Source organism: Oncorhynchus kisutch, linkage group LG27 (genome assembly GCF_002021735.2).
Source record: "Oncorhynchus kisutch isolate 150728-3 linkage group LG27, Okis_V2, whole genome shotgun sequence".
NCBI classification, from domain to species: domain Eukaryota; kingdom Metazoa; phylum Chordata; class Actinopteri; order Salmoniformes; family Salmonidae; genus Oncorhynchus; species Oncorhynchus kisutch.
Window position 1 is genome coordinate 37814908 of NC_034200.2, and position 27333 is coordinate 37842240.

The 27333-nt window shown below is 41.5% G+C and overlaps 23 non-coding genes across 23 annotated transcripts; all 23 read left to right on the forward strand.

The window, feature by feature from the left end:
• Nucleotides 1–788: 788 nt before the first annotated feature.
• On the forward strand, nt 789–870 carry trnas-cga (transfer RNA serine (anticodon CGA)). The gene has a single exon. It is a non-coding gene; the product is annotated as a tRNA-Ser (tRNA).
• A 964-nt stretch (nt 871–1834) lies between these two features.
• Nucleotides 1835–1916, forward strand: trnas-uga (transfer RNA serine (anticodon UGA)). Its single transcript has one exon. It is a non-coding gene; the product is annotated as a tRNA-Ser (tRNA).
• A 1110-nt stretch (nt 1917–3026) lies between these two features.
• trnas-cga (transfer RNA serine (anticodon CGA)) lies at nt 3027–3108 on the forward strand. The gene has a single exon. It is a non-coding gene; the product is annotated as a tRNA-Ser (tRNA).
• Nucleotides 3109–4072: 964 nt separating this feature from the next.
• Nucleotides 4073–4154, forward strand: trnas-uga (transfer RNA serine (anticodon UGA)). Its single transcript has one exon. It is a non-coding gene; the product is annotated as a tRNA-Ser (tRNA).
• Nucleotides 4155–5264: 1110 nt separating this feature from the next.
• On the forward strand, nt 5265–5346 carry trnas-cga (transfer RNA serine (anticodon CGA)). The gene has a single exon. It is a non-coding gene; the product is annotated as a tRNA-Ser (tRNA).
• A 964-nt stretch (nt 5347–6310) lies between these two features.
• On the forward strand, nt 6311–6392 carry trnas-uga (transfer RNA serine (anticodon UGA)). Its single transcript has one exon. It is a non-coding gene; the product is annotated as a tRNA-Ser (tRNA).
• A 1110-nt stretch (nt 6393–7502) lies between these two features.
• On the forward strand, nt 7503–7584 carry trnas-cga (transfer RNA serine (anticodon CGA)). The gene has a single exon. It is a non-coding gene; the product is annotated as a tRNA-Ser (tRNA).
• Nucleotides 7585–8548: 964 nt separating this feature from the next.
• Nucleotides 8549–8630, forward strand: trnas-uga (transfer RNA serine (anticodon UGA)). Its single transcript has one exon. It is a non-coding gene; the product is annotated as a tRNA-Ser (tRNA).
• A 1110-nt stretch (nt 8631–9740) lies between these two features.
• On the forward strand, nt 9741–9822 carry trnas-cga (transfer RNA serine (anticodon CGA)). Its single transcript has one exon. It is a non-coding gene; the product is annotated as a tRNA-Ser (tRNA).
• Nucleotides 9823–10786: 964 nt separating this feature from the next.
• On the forward strand, nt 10787–10868 carry trnas-uga (transfer RNA serine (anticodon UGA)). The gene has a single exon. It is a non-coding gene; the product is annotated as a tRNA-Ser (tRNA).
• A 1110-nt stretch (nt 10869–11978) lies between these two features.
• Nucleotides 11979–12060, forward strand: trnas-cga (transfer RNA serine (anticodon CGA)). The gene has a single exon. It is a non-coding gene; the product is annotated as a tRNA-Ser (tRNA).
• A 964-nt stretch (nt 12061–13024) lies between these two features.
• On the forward strand, nt 13025–13106 carry trnas-uga (transfer RNA serine (anticodon UGA)). The gene has a single exon. It is a non-coding gene; the product is annotated as a tRNA-Ser (tRNA).
• Nucleotides 13107–14216: 1110 nt separating this feature from the next.
• On the forward strand, nt 14217–14298 carry trnas-cga (transfer RNA serine (anticodon CGA)). The gene has a single exon. It is a non-coding gene; the product is annotated as a tRNA-Ser (tRNA).
• Nucleotides 14299–15262: 964 nt separating this feature from the next.
• On the forward strand, nt 15263–15344 carry trnas-uga (transfer RNA serine (anticodon UGA)). The gene has a single exon. It is a non-coding gene; the product is annotated as a tRNA-Ser (tRNA).
• Nucleotides 15345–16454: 1110 nt separating this feature from the next.
• On the forward strand, nt 16455–16536 carry trnas-cga (transfer RNA serine (anticodon CGA)). The gene has a single exon. It is a non-coding gene; the product is annotated as a tRNA-Ser (tRNA).
• Nucleotides 16537–17500: 964 nt separating this feature from the next.
• trnas-uga (transfer RNA serine (anticodon UGA)) lies at nt 17501–17582 on the forward strand. The gene has a single exon. It is a non-coding gene; the product is annotated as a tRNA-Ser (tRNA).
• A 1101-nt stretch (nt 17583–18683) lies between these two features.
• Nucleotides 18684–18765, forward strand: trnas-aga (transfer RNA serine (anticodon AGA)). Its single transcript has one exon. It is a non-coding gene; the product is annotated as a tRNA-Ser (tRNA).
• Nucleotides 18766–19716: 951 nt separating this feature from the next.
• trnas-uga (transfer RNA serine (anticodon UGA)) lies at nt 19717–19798 on the forward strand. The gene has a single exon. It is a non-coding gene; the product is annotated as a tRNA-Ser (tRNA).
• Nucleotides 19799–21954: 2156 nt separating this feature from the next.
• Nucleotides 21955–22036, forward strand: trnas-uga (transfer RNA serine (anticodon UGA)). The gene has a single exon. It is a non-coding gene; the product is annotated as a tRNA-Ser (tRNA).
• Nucleotides 22037–23146: 1110 nt separating this feature from the next.
• Nucleotides 23147–23228, forward strand: trnas-cga (transfer RNA serine (anticodon CGA)). Its single transcript has one exon. It is a non-coding gene; the product is annotated as a tRNA-Ser (tRNA).
• Nucleotides 23229–24192: 964 nt separating this feature from the next.
• On the forward strand, nt 24193–24274 carry trnas-uga (transfer RNA serine (anticodon UGA)). Its single transcript has one exon. It is a non-coding gene; the product is annotated as a tRNA-Ser (tRNA).
• Nucleotides 24275–25136: 862 nt separating this feature from the next.
• Nucleotides 25137–25218, forward strand: trnas-uga (transfer RNA serine (anticodon UGA)). Its single transcript has one exon. It is a non-coding gene; the product is annotated as a tRNA-Ser (tRNA).
• A 1107-nt stretch (nt 25219–26325) lies between these two features.
• On the forward strand, nt 26326–26407 carry trnas-cga (transfer RNA serine (anticodon CGA)). The gene has a single exon. It is a non-coding gene; the product is annotated as a tRNA-Ser (tRNA).
• The last annotated feature ends 926 nt before the right edge of the window (nt 26408–27333 follow it).

Consider the following 27333-nt stretch of genomic DNA (forward strand, 5'->3'; position numbering starts at 1 on the left):
TCACAGCTTTGGAAAGGACCGAGGTTACTTGGCGCAATAAAATCAAAATGTCGTGCCATCAAGTTGACCATTTTGCACCAATGATGTCTGTTTCCAAATCCCAATCCCTCTTGCATTCCAACAGCTGCAATGGCCGATTTTTAGACGTTGGACCTGAATTTCAATGGGGTCTCCCCACCCATGTTCTTACCTTGCTCGAAGCGTATAGCCCACTTCTGCTTTCTCCTCATCACTTTCCTTAGATTCCTACTGCTGCGATGGCCAAGTGGTTTAAGCATTGGAATCCAAATCCAATATGTTCTCCCTTTACAGTTTTTACAGGGTGATGATAAAGTAGACCTTTAGTAATTGGATCTGTCTCCTCTGAATTTAAATTGTCCTTACTTTATGGGCTCGTCTAACGATTGAAGTGCTCACAAAATGGCTTATTTTACTTGAAAAATATTTCAACTAGGCATTTGGAAACTTTTGTCCTTGTGTGAGCTAACTCAGCAAGCTGTGATTGCAGAGTGGTTAAATCGTTGACCTCGAAATCCATTGGGTTCGCCCAGTGCAGTTTTGAACCCTGCGCGCAGCGCTTTGACAATCCAGTCTTTATTTGTTACTGATCATTGGGGACTTGATATGGATAATGCGTGGACATGTCCTTTGATTCAAGTGCTCAGAATTTATCTTCCATGACAAACATTTAAAGTAGGCTCTTCAATAGCGATATTATGGTCATTTTAGAGGTAAAATGGACAGAACGAGATAGCGGACTGGTTAAGGCATCTTAGGTAAAAGGAGAAGCTGTGATGGCCGAGAGGTTAAGGCGTTGGATTCGAAATCCAATGGGGTCTCCCCGCGCAGGTTCGAACCCTGCTCACAGCGCTTTGACAAACCAGTCTTTATTTGCGACATGTCATTGGGGAGTTGATATGGATAATGTCCTTAATCTGTGGACTTGTCCTTTGATTCAGGTGCTCAGAATATATCTTCTAAGACAAAGAGTTCAAACAGGCTCTTCAGAACAGATCCTTCTGGTTGTGAGATAGTCGAGCTGTTAAGGACTGCAAGGTAACAGAGTAAGTTTAGATGGCAGAGTGGTTAAGGCTTTGGACTTGAAATCCAATGTTGTCTTCTTGCGCAGGGTTGAAATCTGCTCGCAGTGCTATGACATACCAGTATTTTGAACATATCCTTGGTGACTTGATATGGATAATCTCTTTAAGACATGGACTTGTCCAGTGATTCAAGTGCTCAGAATACTTTTGTCTTTGTGTGAGCTAATTGAGAAAGTTGTGATGGCCGAGTGGTTAATAAGTGATTTGGCGTAAAAAGATCAATATGTCGGGCCATCATGTTTACCATTTTACACCAATGATGTCTGTTTCCAAATCCTAATCCCTTTACTTGCATTCCAACAGCTGCAATGGCCGATTCTTTAGACGTTGGACCAGAATTTCAATGGGGTCTCCCCACCCATGTTTTAACATTGCTTGAAGCGAATAGCCCACTTGTTCTTTCTCCTCATCACTTTGCTTAGATTCATACTGCTGCGATGGCCAAGTGGTTTAAGCTTTGCAAATGAACTCCAGTGTTGTCTCCCCATACAGTTTTTAAAACTGCTCGCATCGCATTGACAAACCAGTCTTTATTTGTAAAATAGCATTGGTGACTTGATATTGATGAATTGCTTAATGCATAGACTTGTCCTTTGATTCAAGTGCTCAGAATATGTATTCCTTGAAAAACAGTTCAAATAGGCTCTTCAGTACACAGTCTCGTCTTTACAGAAGTAAAACTGACAGAATGAGATAAATGACTGGTTAAGGACTGGTAGTTAACATAGAAAGCTGCGATGGCCGAGTGGTTAAGGCGTTGGACTTGAAATCCAATGGGGTCTCCCCGCGCAGGTTCGAACCCTGCTCACAGCGCTATGACACACCATTTCTATTTTTACATATCCTTGGTGACTTGATATGGATAATGTGCTTAATGCATGGACTTGTCCTTTGATTCAAGTGCTCAGAATATATCTGCCTTGACAAACAGTTCAAATAGGCACTTCACTACAGATACTGTTTTTAGTGTTAGATTTCTGATGGAAAATCTGAGAGCCAAGTGGTTAAGTCCTCAGACTTGAAACCCAATTGCGTCTCCCTGCTCTTTTTAAAATCTTATTCTCAGTGAATAGTCCACCTGTACTTTCTCTGCACATAGTTGTTTAACTTGCACAGTAAACTTCCAACCTTCACAGCTTTGGAAAGGACCGAGGTTACTTGGCGCAATAAAATCAAAATGTCGTGCCATCAAGTTGACCATTTTGCACCAATGATGTCTGTTTCCAAATCCCAATCCCTTTACTTGCATTCCAACAGCTGCAATGGCCGAGTTCTTTAGACGTTGGACCTGAATTTCAATGGGGTCTCCCCACCCATGTTCTTACCTTGCTCGAAGCGTATAGCCCACTTCTGCTTTCTCCTCATCACTTTCCTTAGATTCCTACTGCTGCGATGGCCAAGTGGTTTAAGCATTGGAATCCAAATCCAATATGTTCTCCCTTTACAGTTTTTACAGGGTGATGATAAAGTAGACCTTTAGTAATTGGATCTGTCTCCTCTGAATTTAAATTGTCCTTACTTTATGGGCTCGTCTAACGATTGAAGTGCTCACAAAATGGCTTATTTTACTTGAAAAATATTTCAACTAGGCATTTGGAAACTTTTGTCCTTGTGTGAGCTAACTCAGCAAGCTATGATTGCAGAGTGGTTAAATCGTTGACCTCGAAATCCATTGGGTTCGCCCAGTGCAGTTTTGAACCCTGCGCGCAGCGCTTTGACAATCCAGTCTTTATTTGTTACTGATCATTGGGGACTTGATATGGATAATGCGTGGACATGTCCTTTGATTCAAGTGCTCAGAATTTATCTTCCATGACAAACATTTAAAGTAGGCTCTTCAATAGCGATATTATGGTCATTTTAGAGGTAAAATGGACAGAACGAGATAGCGGACTGGTTAAGGCATCTTAGGTAAAAGGAGAAGCTGTGATGGCCGAGAGGTTAAGGCGTTGGATTCGAAATCCAATGGGGTCTCCCCGCGCAGGTTCGAACCCTGCTCACAGCGCTTTGACAAACCAGTCTTTATTTGCGACATGTCATTGGGGAGTTGATATGGATAATGTCCTTAATCTGTGGACTTGTCCTTTGATTCAGGTGCTCAGAATATATCTTCTAAGACAAAGAGTTCAAACAGGCTCTTCAGAACAGATCCTTCTGGTTGTGAGATAGTCGAGCTGTTAAGGACTGCAAGGTAACAGAGTAAGTTTAGATGGCATAGTGGTTAAGGCTTTGGACTTGAAATCCAATGTTGTCTTCTTGCGCAGGGTTGAAATCTGCTCGCAGTGCTATGACATACCAGTATTTTGAACATATCCTTGGTGACTTGATATGGATAATCTCTTTAAGACATGGACTTGTCCAGTGATTCAAGTGCTCAGAATACTTTTGTCTTTGTGTGAGCTAATTGAGAAAGTTGTGATGGCCGAGTGGTTAATAAGTGATTTGGCGTAAAAAGATCAATATGTCGGGCCATCATGTTTACCATTTTACACCAATGATGTCTGTTTCCAAATCCTAATCCCTTTACTTGCATTCCAACAGCTGCAATGGCCGATTCTTTAGACGTTGGACCAGAATTTCAATGGGGTCTCCCCACCCATGTTTTAACATTGCTTGAAGCGAATAGCCCACTTGTTCTTTCTCCTCATCACTTTGCTTAGATTCATACTGCTGCGATGGCCAAGTGGTTTAAGCTTTGCAAATGAACTCCAGTGTTGTCTCCCCATACAGTTTTTAAAACTGCTCGCATCGCATTGACAAACCAGTCTTTATTTGTAAAATAGCATTGGTGACTTGATATTGATGAATTGCTTAATGCATAGACTTGTCCTTTGATTCAAGTGCTCAGAATATGTATTCCTTGAAAAACAGTTCAAATAGGCTCTTCAGTACACAGTCTCGTCTTTACAGAAGTAAAACTGACAGAATGAGATAAATGACTGGTTAAGGACTGGTAGTTAACATAGAAAGCTGCGATGGCCGAGTGGTTAAGGCGTTGGACTTGAAATCCAATGGGGTCTCCCCGCGCAGGTTCGAACCCTGCTCACAGCGCTATGACACACCATTTCTATTTTTACATATCCTTGGTGACTTGATATGGATAATGTGCTTAATGCATGGACTTGTCCTTTGATTCAAGTGCTCAGAATATATCTGCCTTGACAAACAGTTCAAATAGGCACTTCACTACAGATACTGTTTTTAGTGTTAGATTTCTGATGGAAAATCTGAGAGCCAAGTGGTTAAGTCCTCAGACTTGAAACCCAATTGCGTCTCCCTGCTCTTTTTAAAATCTTATTCTCAGTGAATAGTCCACCTGTACTTTCTCTGCACATAGTTGTTTAACTTGCACAGTAAACTTCCAACCTTCACAGCTTTGGAAAGGACCGAGGTTACTTGGCGCAATAAAATCAAAATGTCGTGCCATCAAGTTGACCATTTTGCACCAATGATGTCTGTTTCCAAATCCCAATCCCTTTACTTGCATTCCAACAGCTGCAATGGCCGAGTTCTTTAGACGTTGGACCTGAATTTCAATGGGGTCTCCCCACCCATGTTCTTACCTTGCTCGAAGCGTATAGCCCACTTCTGCTTTCTCCTCATCACTTTCCTTAGATTCCTACTGCTGCGATGGCCAAGTGGTTTAAGCATTGGAATCCAAATCCAATATGTTCTCCCTTTACAGTTTTTACAGGGTGATGATAAAGTAGACCTTTAGTAATTGGATCTGTCTCCTCTGAATTTAAATTGTCCTTACTTTATGGGCTCGTCTAACGATTGAAGTGCTCACAAAATGGCTTATTTTACTTGAAAAATATTTCAACTAGGCATTTGGAAACTTTTGTCCTTGTGTGAGCTAACTCAGCAAGCTGTGATTGCAGAGTGGTTAAATCGTTGACCTCGAAATCCATTGGGTTCGCCCAGTGCAGTTTTGAACCCTGCGCGCAGCGCTTTGACAATCCAGTCTTTATTTGTTACTGATCATTGGGGACTTGATATGGATAATGCGTGGACATGTCCTTTGATTCAAGTGCTCAGAATTTATCTTCCATGACAAACATTTAAAGTAGGCTCTTCAATAGCGATATTATGGTCATTTTAGAGGTAAAATGGACAGAACGAGATAGCGGACTGGTTAAGGCATCTTAGGTAAAAGGAGAAGCTGTGATGGCCGAGAGGTTAAGGCGTTGGATTCGAAATCCAATGGGGTCTCCCCGCGCAGGTTCGAACCCTGCTCACAGCGCTTTGACAAACCAGTCTTTATTTGCGACATGTCATTGGGGAGTTGATATGGATAATGTCCTTAATCTGTGGACTTGTCCTTTGATTCAGGTGCTCAGAATATATCTTCTAAGACAAAGAGTTCAAACAGGCTCTTCAGAACAGATCCTTCTGGTTGTGAGATAGTCGAGCTGTTAAGGACTGCAAGGTAACAGAGTAAGTTTAGATGGCATAGTGGTTAAGGCTTTGGACTTGAAATCCAATGTTGTCTTCTTGCGCAGGGTTGAAATCTGCTCGCAGTGCTATGACATACCAGTATTTTGAACATATCCTTGGTGACTTGATATGGATAATCTCTTTAAGACATGGACTTGTCCAGTGATTCAAGTGCTCAGAATACTTTTGTCTTTGTGTGAGCTAATTGAGAAAGTTGTGATGGCCGAGTGGTTAATAAGTGATTTGGCGTAAAAAGATCAATATGTCGGGCCATCATGTTTACCATTTTACACCAATGATGTCTGTTTCCAAATCCTAATCCCTTTACTTGCATTCCAACAGCTGCAATGGCCGATTCTTTAGACGTTGGACCAGAATTTCAATGGGGTCTCCCCACCCATGTTTTAACATTGCTTGAAGCGAATAGCCCACTTGTTCTTTCTCCTCATCACTTTGCTTAGATTCATACTGCTGCGATGGCCAAGTGGTTTAAGCTTTGCAAATGAACTCCAGTGTTGTCTCCCCATACAGTTTTTAAAACTGCTCGCATCGCATTGACAAACCAGTCTTTATTTGTAAAATAGCATTGGTGACTTGATATTGATGAATTGCTTAATGCATAGACTTGTCCTTTGATTCAAGTGCTCAGAATATGTATTCCTTGAAAAACAGTTCAAATAGGCTCTTCAGTACACAGTCTCGTCTTTACAGAAGTAAAACTGACAGAATGAGATAAATGACTGGTTAAGGACTGGTAGTTAACATAGAAAGCTGCGATGGCCGAGTGGTTAAGGCGTTGGACTTGAAATCCAATGGGGTCTCCCCGCGCAGGTTCGAACCCTGCTCACAGCGCTATGACACACCATTTCTATTTTTACATATCCTTGGTGACTTGATATGGATAATGTGCTTAATGCATGGACTTGTCCTTTGATTCAAGTGCTCAGAATATATCTGCCTTGACAAACAGTTCAAATAGGCACTTCACTACAGATACTGTTTTTAGTGTTAGATTTCTGATGGAAAATCTGAGAGCCAAGTGGTTAAGTCCTCAGACTTGAAACCCAATTGCGTCTCCCTGCTCTTTTTAAAATCTTATTCTCAGTGAATAGTCCACCTGTACTTTCTCTGCACATAGTTGTTTAACTTGCACAGTAAACTTCCAACCTTCACAGCTTTGGAAAGGACCGAGGTTACTTGGCGCAATAAAATCAAAATGTCGTGCCATCAAGTTGACCATTTTGCACCAATGATGTCTGTTTCCAAATCCCAATCCCTTTACTTGCATTCCAACAGCTGCAATGGCCGAGTTCTTTAGACGTTGGACCTGAATTTCAATGGGGTCTCCCCACCCATGTTCTTACCTTGCTCGAAGCGTATAGCCCACTTCTGCTTTCTCCTCATCACTTTCCTTAGATTCCTACTGCTGCGATGGCCAAGTGGTTTAAGCATTGGAATCCAAATCCAATATGTTCTCCCTTTACAGTTTTTACAGGGTGATGATAAAGTAGACCTTTAGTAATTGGATCTGTCTCCTCTGAATTTAAATTGTCCTTACTTTATGGGCTCGTCTAACGATTGAAGTGCTCACAAAATGGCTTATTTTACTTGAAAAATATTTCAACTAGGCATTTGGAAACTTTTGTCCTTGTGTGAGCTAACTCAGCAAGCTGTGATTGCAGAGTGGTTAAATCGTTGACCTCGAAATCCATTGGGTTCGCCCAGTGCAGTTTTGAACCCTGCGCGCAGCGCTTTGACAATCCAGTCTTTATTTGTTACTGATCATTGGGGACTTGATATGGATAATGCGTGGACATGTCCTTTGATTCAAGTGCTCAGAATTTATCTTCCATGACAAACATTTAAAGTAGGCTCTTCAATAGCGATATTATGGTCATTTTAGAGGTAAAATGGACAGAACGAGATAGCGGACTGGTTAAGGCATCTTAGGTAAAAGGAGAAGCTGTGATGGCCGAGAGGTTAAGGCGTTGGATTCGAAATCCAATGGGGTCTCCCCGCGCAGGTTCGAACCCTGCTCACAGCGCTTTGACAAACCAGTCTTTATTTGCGACATGTCATTGGGGAGTTGATATGGATAATGTCCTTAATCTGTGGACTTGTCCTTTGATTCAGGTGCTCAGAATATATCTTCTAAGACAAAGAGTTCAAACAGGCTCTTCAGAACAGATCCTTCTGGTTGTGAGATAGTCGAGCTGTTAAGGACTGCAAGGTAACAGAGTAAGTTTAGATGGCAGAGTGGTTAAGGCTTTGGACTTGAAATCCAATGTTGTCTTCTTGCGCAGGGTTGAAATCTGCTCGCAGTGCTATGACATACCAGTATTTTGAACATATCCTTGGTGACTTGATATGGATAATCTCTTTAAGACATGGACTTGTCCAGTGATTCAAGTGCTCAGAATACTTTTGTCTTTGTGTGAGCTAATTGAGAAAGTTGTGATGGCCGAGTGGTTAATAAGTGATTTGGCGTAAAAAGATCAATATGTCGGGCCATCATGTTTACCATTTTACACCAATGATGTCTGTTTCCAAATCCTAATCCCTTTACTTGCATTCCAACAGCTGCAATGGCCGATTCTTTAGACGTTGGACCAGAATTTCAATGGGGTCTCCCCACCCATGTTTTAACATTGCTTGAAGCGAATAGCCCACTTGTTCTTTCTCCTCATCACTTTGCTTAGATTCATACTGCTGCGATGGCCAAGTGGTTTAAGCTTTGCAAATGAACTCCAGTGTTGTCTCCCCATACAGTTTTTAAAACTGCTCGCATCGCATTGACAAACCAGTCTTTATTTGTAAAATAGCATTGGTGACTTGATATTGATGAATTGCTTAATGCATAGACTTGTCCTTTGATTCAAGTGCTCAGAATATGTATTCCTTGAAAAACAGTTCAAATAGGCTCTTCAGTACACAGTCTCGTCTTTACAGAAGTAAAACTGACAGAATGAGATAAATGACTGGTTAAGGACTGGTAGTTAACATAGAAAGCTGCGATGGCCGAGTGGTTAAGGCGTTGGACTTGAAATCCAATGGGGTCTCCCCGCGCAGGTTCGAACCCTGCTCACAGCGCTATGACACACCATTTCTATTTTTACATATCCTTGGTGACTTGATATGGATAATGTGCTTAATGCATGGACTTGTCCTTTGATTCAAGTGCTCAGAATATATCTGCCTTGACAAACAGTTCAAATAGGCACTTCACTACAGATACTGTTTTTAGTGTTAGATTTCTGATGGAAAATCTGAGAGCCAAGTGGTTAAGTCCTCAGACTTGAAACCCAATTGCGTCTCCCTGCTCTTTTTAAAATCTTATTCTCAGTGAATAGTCCACCTGTACTTTCTCTGCACATAGTTGTTTAACTTGCACAGTAAACTTCCAACCTTCACAGCTTTGGAAAGGACCGAGGTTACTTGGCGCAATAAAATCAAAATGTCGTGCCATCAAGTTGACCATTTTGCACCAATGATGTCTGTTTCCAAATCCCAATCCCTTTACTTGCATTCCAACAGCTGCAATGGCCGAGTTCTTTAGACGTTGGACCTGAATTTCAATGGGGTCTCCCCACCCATGTTCTTACCTTGCTCGAAGCGTATAGCCCACTTCTGCTTTCTCCTCATCACTTTCCTTAGATTCCTACTGCTGCGATGGCCAAGTGGTTTAAGCATTGGAATCCAAATCCAATATGTTCTCCCTTTACAGTTTTTACAGGGTGATGATAAAGTAGACCTTTAGTAATTGGATCTGTCTCCTCTGAATTTAAATTGTCCTTACTTTATGGGCTCGTCTAACGATTGAAGTGCTCACAAAATGGCTTATTTTACTTGAAAAATATTTCAACTAGGCATTTGGAAACTTTTGTCCTTGTGTGAGCTAACTCAGCAAGCTGTGATTGCAGAGTGGTTAAATCGTTGACCTCGAAATCCATTGGGTTCGCCCAGTGCAGTTTTGAACCCTGCGCGCAGCGCTTTGACAATCCAGTCTTTATTTGTTACTGATCATTGGGGACTTGATATGGATAATGCGTGGACATGTCCTTTGATTCAAGTGCTCAGAATTTATCTTCCATGACAAACATTTAAAGTAGGCTCTTCAATAGCGATATTATGGTCATTTTAGAGGTAAAATGGACAGAACGAGATAGCGGACTGGTTAAGGCATCTTAGGTAAAAGGAGAAGCTGTGATGGCCGAGAGGTTAAGGCGTTGGATTCGAAATCCAATGGGGTCTCCCCGCGCAGGTTCGAACCCTGCTCACAGCGCTTTGACAAACCAGTCTTTATTTGCGACATGTCATTGGGGAGTTGATATGGATAATGTCCTTAATCTGTGGACTTGTCCTTTGATTCAGGTGCTCAGAATATATCTTCTAAGACAAAGAGTTCAAACAGGCTCTTCAGAACAGATCCTTCTGGTTGTGAGATAGTCGAGCTGTTAAGGACTGCAAGGTAACAGAGTAAGTTTAGATGGCAGAGTGGTTAAGGCTTTGGACTTGAAATCCAATGTTGTCTTCTTGCGCAGGGTTGAAATCTGCTCGCAGTGCTATGACATACCAGTATTTTGAACATATCCTTGGTGACTTGATATGGATAATCTCTTTAAGACATGGACTTGTCCAGTGATTCAAGTGCTCAGAATACTTTTGTCTTTGTGTGAGCTAATTGAGAAAGTTGTGATGGCCGAGTGGTTAATAAGTGATTTGGCGTAAAAAGATCAATATGTCGGGCCATCATGTTTACCATTTTACACCAATGATGTCTGTTTCCAAATCCTAATCCCTTTACTTGCATTCCAACAGCTGCAATGGCCGATTCTTTAGACGTTGGACCAGAATTTCAATGGGGTCTCCCCACCCATGTTTTAACATTGCTTGAAGCGAATAGCCCACTTGTTCTTTCTCCTCATCACTTTGCTTAGATTCATACTGCTGCGATGGCCAAGTGGTTTAAGCTTTGCAAATGAACTCCAGTGTTGTCTCCCCATACAGTTTTTAAAACTGCTCGCATCGCATTGACAAACCAGTCTTTATTTGTAAAATAGCATTGGTGACTTGATATTGATGAATTGCTTAATGCATAGACTTGTCCTTTGATTCAAGTGCTCAGAATATGTATTCCTTGAAAAACAGTTCAAATAGGCTCTTCAGTACACAGTCTCGTCTTTACAGAAGTAAAACTGACAGAATGAGATAAATGACTGGTTAAGGACTGGTAGTTAACATAGAAAGCTGCGATGGCCGAGTGGTTAAGGCGTTGGACTTGAAATCCAATGGGGTCTCCCCGCGCAGGTTCGAACCCTGCTCACAGCGCTATGACACACCATTTCTATTTTTACATATCCTTGGTGACTTGATATGGATAATGTGCTTAATGCATGGACTTGTCCTTTGATTCAAGTGCTCAGAATATATCTGCCTTGACAAACAGTTCAAATAGGCACTTCACTACAGATACTGTTTTTAGTGTTAGATTTCTGATGGAAAATCTGAGAGCCAAGTGGTTAAGTCCTCAGACTTGAAACCCAATTGCGTCTCCCTGCTCTTTTTAAAATCTTATTCTCAGTGAATAGTCCACCTGTACTTTCTCTGCACATAGTTGTTTAACTTGCACAGTAAACTTCCAACCTTCACAGCTTTGGAAAGGACCGAGGTTACTTGGCGCAATAAAATCAAAATGTCGTGCCATCAAGTTGACCATTTTGCACCAATGATGTCTGTTTCCAAATCCCAATCCCTTTACTTGCATTCCAACAGCTGCAATGGCCGAGTTCTTTAGACGTTGGACCTGAATTTCAATGGGGTCTCCCCACCCATGTTCTTACCTTGCTCGAAGCGTATAGCCCACTTCTGCTTTCTCCTCATCACTTTCCTTAGATTCCTACTGCTGCGATGGCCAAGTGGTTTAAGCATTGGAATCCAAATCCAATATGTTCTCCCTTTACAGTTTTTACAGGGTGATGATAAAGTAGACCTTTAGTAATTGGATCTGTCTCCTCTGAATTTAAATTGTCCTTACTTTATGGGCTCGTCTAACGATTGAAGTGCTCACAAATTGGCTTATTTTACTTGAAAAATATTTCAACTAGGCATTTGGAAACTTTTGTCCTTGTGTGAGCTAACTCAGCAAGCTGTGATTGCAGAGTGGTTAAATCGTTGACCTCGAAATCCATTGGGTTCGCCCAGTGCAGTTTTGAACCCTGCGCGCAGCGCTTTGACAATCCAGTCTTTATTTGTTACTGATCATTGGGGACTTGATATGGATAATGCGTGGACATGTCCTTTGATTCAAGTGCTCAGAATTTATCTTCCATGACAAACATTTAAAGTAGGCTCTTCAATAGCGATATTATGGTCATTTTAGAGGTAAAATGGACAGAACGAGATAGCGGACTGGTTAAGGCATCTTAGGTAAAAGGAGAAGCTGTGATGGCCGAGAGGTTAAGGCGTTGGATTCGAAATCCAATGGGGTCTCCCCGCGCAGGTTCGAACCCTGCTCACAGCGCTTTGACAAACCAGTCTTTATTTGCGACATGTCATTGGGGAGTTGATATGGATAATGTCCTTAATCTGTGGACTTGTCCTTTGATTCAGGTGCTCAGAATATATCTTCTAAGACAAAGAGTTCAAACAGGCTCTTCAGAACAGATCCTTCTGGTTGTGAGATAGTCGAGCTGTTAAGGACTGCAAGGTAACAGAGTAAGTTTAGATGGCATAGTGGTTAAGGCTTTGGACTTGAAATCCAATGTTGTCTTCTTGCGCAGGGTTGAAATCTGCTCGCAGTGCTATGACATACCAGTATTTTGAACATATCCTTGGTGACTTGATATGGATAATCTCTTTAAGACATGGACTTGTCCAGTGATTCAAGTGCTCAGAATACTTTTGTCTTTGTGTGAGCTAATTGAGAAAGTTGTGATGGCCGAGTGGTTAATAAGTGATTTGGCGTAAAAAGATCAATATGTCGGGCCATCATGTTTACCATTTTACACCAATGATGTCTGTTTCCAAATCCTAATCCCTTTACTTGCATTCCAACAGCTGCAATGGCCGATTCTTTAGACGTTGGACCAGAATTTCAATGGGGTCTCCCCACCCATGTTTTAACATTGCTTGAAGCGAATAGCCCACTTGTTCTTTCTCCTCATCACTTTGCTTAGATTCATACTGCTGCGATGGCCAAGTGGTTTAAGCTTTGCAAATGAACTCCAGTGTTGTCTCCCCATACAGTTTTTAAAACTGCTCGCATCGCATTGACAAACCAGTCTTTATTTGTAAAATAGCATTGGTGACTTGATATTGATGAATTGCTTAATGCATAGACTTGTCCTTTGATTCAAGTGCTCAGAATATGTATTCCTTGAAAAACAGTTCAAATAGGCTCTTCAGTACACAGTCTCGTCTTTACAGAAGTAAAACTGACAGAATGAGATAAATGACTGGTTAAGGACTGGTAGTTAACATAGAAAGCTGCGATGGCCGAGTGGTTAAGGCGTTGGACTTGAAATCCAATGGGGTCTCCCCGCGCAGGTTCGAACCCTGCTCACAGCGCTATGACACACCATTTCTATTTTTACATATCCTTGGTGACTTGATATGGATAATGTGCTTAATGCATGGACTTGTCCTTTGATTCAAGTGCTCAGAATATATCTGCCTTGACAAACAGTTCAAATAGGCACTTCACTACAGATACTGTTTTTAGTGTTAGATTTCTGATGGAAAATCTGAGAGCCAAGTGGTTAAGTCCTCAGACTTGAAACCCAATTGCGTCTCCCTGCTCTTTTTAAAATCTTATTCTCAGTGAATAGTCCACCTGTACTTTCTCTGCACATAGTTGTTTAACTTGCACAGTAAACTTCCAACCTTCACAGCTTTGGAAAGGACCGAGGTTACTTGGCGCAATAAAATCAAAATGTCGTGCCATCAAGTTGACCATTTTGCACCAATGATGTCTGTTTCCAAATCCCAATCCCTTTACTTGCATTCCAACAGCTGCAATGGCCGAGTTCTTTAGACGTTGGACCTGAATTTCAATGGGGTCTCCCCACCCATGTTCTTACCTTGCTCGAAGCGTATAGCCCACTTCTGCTTTCTCCTCATCACTTTCCTTAGATTCCTACTGCTGCGATGGCCAAGTGGTTTAAGCATTGGAATCCAAATCCAATATGTTCTCCCTTTACAGTTTTTACAGGGTGATGATAAAGTAGACCTTTAGTAATTGGATCTGTCTCCTCTGAATTTAAATTGTCCTTACTTTATGGGCTCGTCTAACGATTGAAGTGCTCACAAATTGGCTTATTTTACTTGAAAAATATTTCAACTAGGCATTTGGAAACTTTTGTCCTTGTGTGAGCTAACTCAGCAAGCTGTGATTGCAGAGTGGTTAAATCGTTGACCTCGAAATCCATTGGGTTCGCCCAGTGCAGTTTTGAACCCTGCGCGCAGCGCTTTGACAATCCAGTCTTTATTTGTTACTGATCATTGGGGACTTGATATGGATAATGCGTGGACATGTCCTTTGATTCAAGTGCTCAGAATTTATCTTCCATGACAAACATTTAAAGTAGGCTCTTCAATAGCGATATTATGGTCATTTTAGAGGTAAAATGGACAGAACGAGATAGCGGACTGGTTAAGGCATCTTAGGTAAAAGGAGAAGCTGTGATGGCCGAGAGGTTAAGGCGTTGGATTCGAAATCCAATGGGGTCTCCCCGCGCAGGTTCGAACCCTGCTCACAGCGCTTTGACAAACCGGTCTTTATTTGCGACATGTCATTGGGGAGTTGATATGGATAATATCCTTAATCTGTGGACTTGTCCTTTGATTCAGGTGCTCAGAATATATCTTCTAAGACAAAGAGTTCAAACAGGCTCTTCAGAACAGATCCTTCTGGTTGTGAGATAGTCGAGCTGTTAAGGACTGCAAGGTAACAGAGTAAGTTTAGATGGCAGAGTGGTTAAGGCTTTGGACTTGAAATCCAATGTTCTCTTCTTGCGCAGGGTTGAAATCTGCTCGCAGTGCTATGACATACCAGTATTTTGAACATATCCTTGGTGACTTGATATGGATAATCTCTTTAAGACATGGACTTGTCCAGTGATTCAAGTGCTCAGAATACTTTTGTCTTTGTGTGAGCTAATTGAGAAAGTTGTGATGGCCGAGTGGTTAATAAGTGATTTGGCGTAAAAAGATCAATATGTCGGGCCATCATGTTTACCATTTTACACCAATGATGTCTGTTTCCAAATCCTAATCCCTTTACTTGCATTCCAACAGCTGCAATGGCCGATTCTTTAGACGTTGGACCAGAATTTCAATGGGGTCTCCCCATCCATGTTTTAACATTGCTTGAAGCGAATAGCCCACTTGTTCTTTCTCCTCATCACTTTGCTTAGATTCATACTGCTGCGATGGCCAAGTGGTTTAAGCTTTGCAAATGAACTCCAGTGTTGTCTCCCCATACAGTTTTTAAAACTGCTCGCATCGCATTGACAAACCAGTCTTTATTTGTAAAATAGCATTGGTGACTTGATATTGATGAATTGCTTAATGCATAGACTTGTCCTTTGATTCAAGTGCTCAGAATATGTATTCCTTGAAAAACAGTTCAAATAGGCTCTTCAGTACACAGTCTCGTCTTTACAGAAGTAAAACTGACAGAATGAGATAAATGACTGGTTAAGGACTGGTAGTTAACATAGAAAGATGCGATGGCCGAGTGGTTAAGGCGTTGGACTTGAAATCCAATGGGGTCTCCCCGCGCAGGTTCGAACCCTGCTCACAGCGCTATGACACACCATTTCTATTTTTACATATCCTTGGTGACTTGATATGGATAATGTGCTTAATGCATGGACTTGTCCTTTGATTCAAGTGCTCAGAATATATCTGCCTTGACAAACAGTTCAAATAGGCACTTCACTACAGATACTGTTTTTAGTGTTAGATTTCTGATGGAAAATCTGAGAGCCAAGTGGTTAAGTCCTCAGACTTGAAACCCAATTGCGTCTCCCTGCTCTTTTTAAAATCTTATTCTCAGTGAATAGTCCACCTGTACTTTCTCTGCACATAGTTGTTTAACTTGCACAGTAAACTTCCAACCTTCACAGCTTTGGAAAGGACCGAGGTTACTTGGCGCAATAAAATCAAAATGTCGTGCCATCAAGTTGACCATTTTGCACCAATGATGTCTGTTTCCAAATCCCAATCCCTTTACTTGCATTCCAACAGCTGCAATGGCCGAGTTCTTTAGACGTTGGACCTGAATTTCAATGGGGTCTCCCCACCCATGTTCTTACCTTGCTCGAAGCGTATAGCCCACTTCTGCTTTCTCCTCATCACTTTCCTTAGATTCCTACTGCTGCGATGGCCAAGTGGTTTAAGCATTGGAATCCAAATCCAATATGTTCTCCCTTTACAGTTTTTACAGGGTGATGATAAAGTAGACCTTTAGTAATTGGATCTGTCTCCTCTGAATTTAAATTGTCCTTACTTTATGGGCTCGTCTAACGATTGAAGTGCTCACAAATTGGCTTATTTTACTTGAAAAATATTTCAACTAGGCATTTGGAAACTTTTGTCCTTGTGTGAGCTAACTCAGCAAGCTGTGATTGCAGAGTGGTTAAATCGTTGACCTCGAAATCCATTGGGTTCGCCCAGTGCAGTTTTGAACCCTGCGCGCAGCGCTTTGACAATCCAGTCTTTATTTGTTACTGATCATTGGGGACTTGATATGGATAATGCGTGGACATGTCCTTTGATTCAAGTGCTCAGAATTTATCTTCCATGACAAACATTTAAAGTAGGCTCTTCAATAGCGATATTATGGTCATTTTAGAGGTAAAATGGACAGAACGAGATAGCGGACTGGTTAAGGCATCTTAGGTAAAAGGAGAAGCTGTGATGGCCGAGAGGTTAAGGCGTTGGATTCGAAATCCAATGGGGTCTCCCCGCGCAGGTTCGAACCCTGCTCACAGCGCTTTGACAAACCAGTCTTTATTTGCGACATGTCATTGGGGAGTTGATATGGATAATGTCCTTAATCTGTGGACTTGTCCTTTGATTCAGGTGCTCAGAATATATCTTCTAAGACAAAGAGTTCAAACAGGCTCTTCAGAACAGATCCTTCTGGTTGTGAGATAGTCGAGCTGTTAAGGACTGCAAGGTAACAGAGTAAGTTTAGATGGCAGAGTGGTTAAGGCTTTGGACTTGAAATCCAATGTTGTCTTCTTGCGCAGGGTTGAAATCTGCTCGCAGTGCTATGACATACCAGTATTTTGAACATATCCTTGGTGACTTGATATGGATAATCTCTTTAAGACATGGACTTGTCCAGTGATTCAAGTGCTCAGAATACTTTTGTCTTTGTGTGAGCTAATTGAGAAAGTTGTGATGGCCGAGTGGTTAATAAGTGATTTGGCGTAAAAAGATCAATATGTCGGGCCATCATGTTTACCATTTTACACCAATGATGTCTGTTTCCAAATCCTAATCCCTTTACTTGCATTCCAACAGCTGCAATGGCCGATTCTTTAGACGTTGGACCAGAATTTCAATGGGGTCTCCCCACCCATGTTTTAACATTGCTTGAAGCGAATAGCCCACTTGTTCTTTCTCCTCATCACTTTGCTTAGATTCATACTGCTGCGATGGCCAAGTGGTTTAAGCTTTGCAAATGAACTCCAGTGTTGTCTCCCCATACAGTTTTTAAAACTGCTCGCATCGCATTGACAAACCAGTCTTTATTTGTAAAATAGCATTGGTGACTTGATATTGATGAATTGCTTAACGCATAGACTTGTCCTTTGATTCAAGTGCTCAGAATATGTATTCCTTGAAAAACAGTTCAAATAGGCTCTTCAGTAGACAGTCTCGTCTTTACAGAAGTAAAACTGACAGAATGAGATAAATGACTGGTTAAGGCCTGGTAGTTAACATAGCAAGCTGCGATGGCCGAGTGGTTAAGGCGTTGGACTTGAAATCCAATGGGGTCTCCCCGCGCAGGTTAGAACCCTGCTCACAGCGCTATGACACACCATTTCTATTTTTACATATCCTTGGTGACTTGATATGGATAATGTGCTTAATGCATGGACTTGTCCTTTGCTCAGAATATATCTGCCTTGACAAACAGTTCAAATAGGCACTTCACTACAGATACTGTTGTTAGTGTTAGATTTGTGATGGAAAATCTGAGAGCCAAGTGGTTAAGTCCTCAGACTTGAAACCCAATTGCGTCTCCCTGCTCTTTTTAAAATCTTATTCTCAGTGAATAGTCCACCTGTACTTTCTCTGCACATAGTTGTTTAACTTGCACAGTAAACTTCCAACCTTCACAGCTTTGGAAAGGACCGAGGTTACTTGGCGCAATAAAATCAAAATGTCGTGCCATCAAGTTGACCATTTTGCACCAATGATGTCTGTTTCCAAATCCCAATCCCTTTACTTGCATTCCAACATCTGCAATGGCCGAGTTCTTTAGACGTTGGACCTGAATTTCAATGGCGTCTCCCCACCCATGTTCTTACCTTGCTCGAAGCGTATAGCCCACTTCTGTTTTCTCCTCATCACTTTCCTTAGATTCCTACTGCTGCGATGGCCAAGTGGTTTAAGCATTGGAATCCAAATCCAATATGTTCTCCCTTTACAGTTTTTACAGGGTGATGATAAAGTAGACCTTTAGTAATTGGATCTGTCTCCTCTGAATTTAAATTGTCCTTACTTTATGGGCTCGTCTAACGATTGAAGTGCTCACAAAATGGCTTATTTTACTTGAAAAATATTTCAACTAGGCATTTGGAAACTTTTGTCCTTGTGTGAGCTAACTCAGCAAGCTGTGATTGCAGAGTGGTTAAATCATTGACCTCGAAATCCATTGGGTTCGCCCAGTGCAGTTTTGAACCCTGCGCGCAGCGCTTTGACAATCCAGTCTTTATTTGTTACTGATCATTGGGGACTTGATATGGATAATGCGTGGACATGTCCTTTGATTCAAGTGCTGAGAATTTATCTTCCATGACAAACATTTAAAGTAGGCTCTTCAATAGCGATATTATGGTCATTTTAGAGGTAAAATGGACAGAACGAGATAGCGGACTGGTTAAGGCATCTTAGGTAAAAGGAGAAGCTGTGATGGCCGAGAGGTTAAGGCGTTGGATTAGAAATCCAATGGGGTCTCCCCGCGCGTGTTCGAACCCTGCTCACAGCGCTTTGACAAACCAGTCTTTATTTGCGACATGTCATTGGGGAGTTGATATGGATAGTGGACTTGTCCTTTGATTCAGGTGCTCAGAATATATCTTCTAAGACAAAGAGTTCAAACAGGCTCTTCAGAACAGATCCTTCTGGTTGTGAGATAGTCGAGCTGTTAAGGACTGCAAGGTAACAGAGTAAGTTTAGATGGCATAGTGGTTAAGGCTTTGGACTTGAAATCCAATGTTGTCTTCTTGCGCAGGGTTGAAATCTGCTCGCAGTGCTATGACATACCAGTATTTTGAACATATCCTTGGTGACTTGATATGGATAATCTCTTTAAGACATGGACTTGTCCAGTGATTCAAGTGCTCAGAATACTTTTGTCTTTGTGTGAGCTAATTGAGAAAGTTGTGATGGCCGAGTGGTTAATTAGTGATTTGGAGTAAAAAGATCAATATGTCGGGCCATCATGTTTACCATTTTACACCAATGATGTCTGTTTCCAAATCCTAATCCCTTTACTTGCATTCCAACAGCTGCAATGGCCGATTCTTTAGACGTTGGACCAGAATTTCAATGGGGTCTCCCCACCCATGTTTTAACATTGCTTGAAGCGAATAGCCCACTTGTTCTTTCTCCTCATCACTTTGCTTAGATTCATACTGCTGCGATGGCCAAGTGGTTTAAGCTTTGCAAATGAACTCCAGTGTTGTCTCCCCATACAGTTTTTAAAACTGCTCGCATCGCATTGACAAACCAGTCTTTATTTGTAAAATAGCATTGGTGACTTGATATTGATGAATTGCTTAATGCATAGACTTGTCCTTTGATTCAAGTGCTCAGAATATGTATTCCTTGAAAAACAGTTCAAATAGGCTCTTCAGTACACAGTCTCGTCTTTACAGAAGTAAAACTGACAGAATGAGATAAATGACTGGTTAAGGACTGGTAGTTTACATAGAAAGCTGCGATGGCCGAGTGGTTAAGGCGTTGGACTTGAAATCCAATGGGGTCTCCCCGCGCAGGTTCGAACCCTGCTCACAGCGCTATGACACACCATTTCTATTTTTACATATCCTTGGTGACTTGATATGGATAATGTGCTTAATGCATGGACTTGTCCTTTGATTCAAGTGCTCAGAATATATCTGCCTTGACAAACAGTTCAAATAGGCACTTCACTACAGATACTGTTTTTAGTGTTAGATTTCTGATGGAAAATCTGAGAGCCAAGTGGTTAAGTCCTCAGACTTGAAACCCAATTGCGTCTCCCTGCTCTTTTTAAAATCTTATTCTCAGTGAATAGTCCACCTGTACTTTCTCTGCACATAGTTGTTTAACTTGCACAGTAAACTTCCAACCTTCACAGCTTTGGAAAGGACCGAGGTTACTTGGCGCAATAAAATCAAAATGTCGTGCCATCAAGTTGACCATTTTGCACCAATGATGTCTGTTTCCAAATCCCAATCCCTTTACTTGCATTCCAACAGCTGCAATGGCCGAGTTCTTTAGACGTTGGACCTGAATTTCAATGGGGTCTCCCCACCCATGTTCTTACCTTGCTCGAAGCGTATAGCCCACTTCTGCTTTCTCCTCATCACTTTCCTTAGATTCCTACTGCTGCGATGGCCAAGTGGTTTAAGCATTGGAATCCAAATCCAATATGTTCTCCCTTTACAGTTTTTACAGGGTGATGATAAAGTAGACCTTTAGTAATTGGATCTGTCTCCTCTGAATTTAAATTGTCCTTACTTTATGGGCTCGTCTAACGATTGAAGTGCTCACAAAATGGCTTATTTTACTTGAAAAATATTTCAACTAGGCATTTGGAAACTTTTGTCCTTGTGTGAGCTAACTCAGCAAGCTGTGATTGCAGAGTGGTTAAATCGTTGACCTCGAAATCCATTGGGTTCGCCCAGTGCAGTTTTGAACCCTGCGCGCAGCGCTTTGACAATCCAGTCTTTATTTGTTACTGATCATTGGGGACTTGATATGGATAATGCGTGGACATGTCCTTTGATTCAAGTGCTCAGAATTTATCTTCCATGACAAACATTTAAAGTAGGCTCTTCAATAGCGATATTATGGTCATTTTAGAGGTAAAATGGACAGAACGAGATAGCGGACTGGTTAAGGCATCTTAGGTAAAAGGAGAAGCTGTGATGGCCGAGAGGTTAATGCGTTGGATTCTAAATCCAATGGGGTCTCCCCGCGCAGGTTCGAACCCTGCTCACAGCGCTTTGACAAACCAGTCTTTATTTGCGACATGTCATTGGGGAGTTGATATGGATAATGTCCTTAATCTGTGGACTTGTCCTTTGATTCAGGTGCTCAGAATATATCTTCTAAGACAAAGAGTTCAAACAGGCTCTTCAGAACAGATCCTTCTGGTTGTGAGATAGTCGAGCTGTTAAGGACTGCAAGGTAACAGAGTAAGTTTAGATGGCATAGTGGTTAAAGCTTTGGACTTGAAATCCAATGTTGTCTTCTTGCGCAGGGTTGAAATCTGCTCGCAGTGCTATGACATACCAGTATTTTGAACATATCCTTGGTGACTTGATATGGATAATCTCTTTAAGACATGGACTTGTCCAGTGATTCAAGTGCTCAGAATACTTTTGTCTTTGTGTGAGCTAATTGAGAAAGTTGTGATGGCCGAGTGGTTAATTAGTGATTTGGCGTAAAAAGATCAATATGTCGGGCCATCATGTTTACCATTTTACACCAATGATGTCTGTTTCCAAATCCTAATCCCTTTACTTGCATTCCAACAGCTGCAATGGCCGATTCTTTAGACGTTGGACCAGAATTTCAATGGGGTCTCCCCACCCATGTTTTAACATTGCTTGAAGCGAATAGCCCACTTGTTCTTTCTCCTCATCACTTTGCTTAGATTCATACTGCTGCGATGGCCAAGTGGTTTAAGCTTTGCAAATGAACTCCAGTGTTGTCTCCCCATACAGTTTTTAAAACTGCTCGCATCGCATTGACAAACCAGTCTTTATTTGTAAAATAGCATTGGTGACTTGATATTGATGAATTGCTTAATGCATAGACTTGTCCTTTGATTCAAGTGCTCAGAATATGTATTCCTTGAAAAACAGTTCAAATAGGCTCTTCAGTACACAGTCTCGTCTTTACAGAAGTAAAACTGACAGAATGAGATAAATGACTGGTTAAGGACTGGTAGTTTACATAGAAAGCTGCGATGGCCGAGTGGTTAAGGCGTTGGACTTGAAATCCAATGGGGTCTCCCCGCGCAGGTTCGAACCCTGCTCACAGCGCTATGACACACCATTTCTATTTTTACATATCCTTGGTGACTTGATATGGATAATGTGCTTAATGCATGGACTTGTCCTTTGATTCAAGTGCTCAGAATATATCTGCCTTGACAAACAGTTCAAATAGGCACTTCACTACAGATACTGTTTTTAGTGTTAGATTTCTGATGGAAAATCTGAGAGCCAAGTGGTTAAGTCCTCAGACTTGAAACCCAATTGCGTCTCCCTGCTCTTTTTAAAATCTTATTCTCAGTGAATAGTCCACCTGTACTTTCTCTGCACATAGTTGTTTAACTTGCACAGTAAACTTCCAACCTTCACAGCTTTGGAAAGGACCGAGGTTACTTGGCGCAATAAAATCAAAATGTCGTGCCATCAAGTTGACCATTTTGCACCAATGATGTCTGTTTCCAAATCCCAATCCCTTTACTTGCATTCCAACAGCTGCAATGGCCGAGTTCTTTAGACGTTGGACCTGAATTTCAATGGGGTCTCCCCACCCATGTTCTTACCTTGCTCGAAGCGTATAGCCCACTTCTGCTTTCTCCTCATCACTTTCCTTAGATTCCTACTGCTGCGATGGCCAAGTGGTTTAAGCATTGGAATCCAAATCCAATATGTTCTCCCTTTACAGTTTTTACAGGGTGATGATAAAGTAGACCTTTAGTAATTGGATCTGTCTCCTCTGAATTTAAATTGTCCTTACTTTATGGGCTCGTCTAACGATTGAAGTGCTCACAAAATGGCTTATTTTACTTGAAAAATATTTCAAATAGGCATTTGGAAACTTTTGTCCTTGTGTGAGCTAACTCAGCAAGCTGTGATTGCAGAGTGGTTAAATCGTTGACCTCGAAATCCATTGGGTTCGCCCAGTGCAGTTTTGAACCCTGCGCGCAGCGCTTTGACAATCCAGTCTTTATTTGTTACTGATCATTGGGGACTTGATATGGATAATGCGTGGACATGTCCTTTGATTCAAGTGCTCAGAATTTATCTTCCATGACAAACATTTAAAGTAGGCTCTTCAATAGCGATATTATGGTCATTTTAGAGGTAAAATGGACAGAACGAGATAGCGGACTGGTTAAGGCATCTTAGGTAAAAGGAGAAGCTGTGATGGCCGAGAGGTTAATGCGTTGGATTCGAAATCCAATGGGGTCTCCCCGCGCAGGTTCGAACCCTGCTCACAGCGCTTTGACAAACCAGTCTTTATTTGCGACATGTCATTGGGGAGTTGATATGGATAATGTCCTTAATCTGTGGACTTGTCCTTTGATTCAGGTGCTCAGAATATATCTTCTAAGACAAAGAGTTCAAACAGGCTCTTCAGAACAGATCCTTCTGGTTGTGAGATAGTCGAGCTGTTAAGGACTGCAAGGTAACAGAGTAAGTTTAGATGGCAGAGTGGTTAAGGCTTTGGACTTGAAATCCAATGTTGTCTTCTTGCGCAGGGTTGAAATCTGCTCGCAGTGCTATGACATACCAGTATTTTGAACATATCCTTGGTGACTTGATATGGATAATCTCTTTAAGACATGGACTTGTCCAGTGATTCAAGTGCTCAGAATACTTTTGTCTTTGTGTGAGCTAATTGAGAAAGTTGTGATGGCCGAGTGGTTAATAAGTGATTTGGCGTAAAAAGATCAATATGTCGGGCCATCATGTTTACCATTTTACACCAATGATGTCTGTTTCCAAATCCTAATCCCTTTACTTGCATTCCAACAGCTGCAATGGCCGATTCTTTAGACGTTGGACCAGAATTTCAATGGGGTCTCCCCACCCATGTTTTAACATTGCTTGAAGCGAATAGCCCACTTGTTCTTTCTCCTCATCACTTTGCTTAGATTCATACTGCTGCGATGGCCAAGTGGTTTAAGCTTTGCAAATGAACTCCAGTGTTGTCTCCCCATACAGTTTTTAAAACTGCTCGCATCGCATTGACAAACCAGTCTTTATTTGTAAAATAGCATTGGTGACTTGATATTGATGAATTGCTTAATGCATAGACTTGTCCTTTGATTCAAGTGCTCAGAATATGTATTCCTTGAAAAACAGTTCAAATAGGCTCTTCAGTACACAGTCTCGTCTTTACAGAAGTAAAACTGACAGAATGAGATAAATGACTGGTTAAGGACTGGTAGTTAACATAGAAAGCTGCGATGGCCGAGTGGTTAAGGCGTTGGACTTGAAATCCAATGGGGTCTCCCCGCGCAGGTTCGAACCCTGCTCACAGCGCTATGACACACCATTTCTATTTTTACATATCCTTGGTGACTTGATATGGATAATGTGCTTAATGCATGGACTTGTCCTTTGATTCAAGTGCTCAGAATATATCTGCCTTGACAAACAGTTCAAATAGGCACTTCACTACAGATACTGTTTTTAGTGTTAGATTTCTGATGGAAAATCTGAGAGCCAAGTGGTTAAGTCCTCAGACTTGAAACCCAATTGCGTCTCCCTGCTCTTTTTAAAATCTTATTCTCAGTGAATAGTCCACCTGTACTTTCTCTGCACATAGTTGTTTAACTTGCACAGTAAACTTCCAACCTTCACAGCTTTGGAAAGGACCGAGGTTACTTGGCGCAATAAAATCAAAATGTCGTGCCATCAAGTTGACCATTTTGCACCAATGATGTCTGTTTCCAAATCCCAATCCCTTTACTTGCATTCCAACAGCTGCAATGGCCGAGTTCTTTAGACGTTGGACCTGAATTTCAATGGGGTCTCCCCACCCATGTTCTTACCTTGCTCGAAGCGTATAGCCCACTTCTGCTTTCTCCTCATCACTTTCCTTAGATTCCTACTGCTGCGATGGCCAAGTGGTTTAAGCTTTGCAAATGAACTCCAGTGTTGTCTCCCCATACAGTTTTTAAAACTGCTCGCATCGCATTGACAAACCAGTCTTTATTTGTAAAATAGCATTGGTGACTTGATATTGATGAAGTGCTTAATGCATAGACTTGTCCTTTGATTCAAGTGCTCAGAATATGTATTCCTTGAAAAACAGTTCAAATAGGCTCTTCAGTAGACAGTCTCGTCTTTACATTAGTAAAATTGACTGAATGAGATAAATGACTGGTAATTAACATAGCAAGCTGCGATGGCCGAGTGGTTGAGGCGTTGGACTTGAAATCCAATGGGGTCTCCCCGCGCAGTTTCGAACCCTGCTCACAGCGCTATGACACACCATTTCTATTTTTACATATCCTTGGTGACTTGATATGGATAATGTGCTTAATGCATGGACTTGTCCTTTGATTCAAGTGCTCAGAATATATCTGCCTTGACAAACAGTTCAAATAGGCACTTCACTACAGATACTGTTGTTTGTGTTAGATTTGCGATGGAAAATCTGAGAGCCAAGTGGTTAAGTCCTCAGAATTGAAACCCAATTGCGTCTCCCTGCTCTTTTTAAAATCTTATTCTCAGTGAATAGTCCACCTGTACTTTCTCTGCACATAGTTGTTTGACTTGCACAGTAAACTTCCAACCTTCACAGCTTTGGAAAGGACCGAGGTTACTTGGCGCAATAAAATCAATATGTCGTGCCATCAAGTTGACCATTTTGCACCAATGATGTCTGTTTCCAAATCCCAATCCCTTTACTTGCTTTCCAACAGCTGCAATGGCCGAGTTCTTTAGACTTTGGACCTGAATTTCAATGGGGTCTCCGCACCCATGTTCTTACCTTGCTCGAAGCGTATAGCCCACTTCTGCTTTCTCCTCATCACTTTCCTTAGATTCCTACTGCTGCGATGGCCAAGTGGTTTAAGCATTGGAATCAAAATCCAATATGTTCTCCCCAATATGTTCTCCCGTGATGATAAAGTAGACCTTTAGTAATTGGATCTGTCTCCTCTGAATTTAAATTGTTCTTACTTTATGGGCTCGTCTAACGATTGAAGTGCTCACAAAATGGCTTATTTTACTTGAAAAATATTTCAACTAGGCATTTGGAAACTTTTGTCCTTGTGTGAGCTAACTCAGCAAGCTGTGATTGCAGAGTGGTTAAATCGTTGACCTCGAAATCCATTGGGTTCGCCCAGTGCAGTTTTGAACCCTGCACGCAGCGCTTTGACAATCCAGTCTTTATTTGTTACTGATCATTGGGGACTTGATATGGATAATGCGTGGACATGTCCTTTGATTCAAGTGCTCAGAATTTATCTTCCATGACAAACATTTAAAGTAGGCTCTTCAATAGCGATATTATGGTCATTTTAGAGGTCAAATGGACAGAACGAGATAGCGGACTGGTTAAGGTATCTTAGGTAAAAGGAGAAGCTGTGATGGCCGAGAGGTTAAGGCGTTGGATTCGAAATCCAATGGGGTCTCCCCGCGCAGGTTCGAACCCTGCTCACAGCGCATTGACAAACCAGTCTTTATTTGCGACATGTCATTGGGGAGTTGATATGGATAATGTCCTTAATCTGTGGACTTGTCCTTTGATTCAGGTGCTCAGAATATATCTTCTAAGACAAAGAGTTCAAACAGGCTCTTCAGAACAGATCCTTCTGGTTGTGAGATAGTTGTTAAGGACTGCAAGGTAACAGAGTAAGTTTAGATGGCAGAGTGGTTAAGGCTTTGGACTTGAAATCCAATGTTGTCTTCGAGCTGTTAAGGACTGCAAGGTAACAGAGTAAGTTTAGATGGCAGAGTGGTTAAGGCTTTGGACTTGAAATCCAATGTTGTCTTCTTGCGCAGGGTTGAAATCTGCTCGCAGTGCAATACAAACCAGTATTTTGAACATATCCTTGGTGACTTGATATGGATAATCTCTTTAAGACATGGACTTGTCCAGTGATTCAAGTGCTCAGAATACTTTTGTCTTTGTGTGAGCTAATTGAGAAAGTTGTGATGGCCGAGTGGTTAATTAGTGATTTGGCGTAATAAGATCAATATGTCGGGCCATCATGTTTACCATTTTACACCAATGATGTCTGTTTCCAAATCCTAATCCCTTTACTTGCATTCCAACAGCTGCAATGGCCGATTCTTTAGACGTTGGACCAGAATTTCAATGGGGTCTCCCCACCCATGTTTTAACATTTCTTGAAGCGAATAGCCCACTTGTTCTTTCTCCTCATCACTTTGCTTAGATTCAGACTGCTGCGATGGCCAAGTGGTTTAAGCTTTGCAAATGAACTCCAGTGTTGTCTCCCCATACAGTTTTTAAAACTGCTCGCATCGCATTGACAAACCAGCCTTTATTTGTAAAATAGCATTGGTGACTTGATATTGATGAAGTGCTTAATGCATAGACTTGTCCTTTGATTCAAGTGCTCAGAATA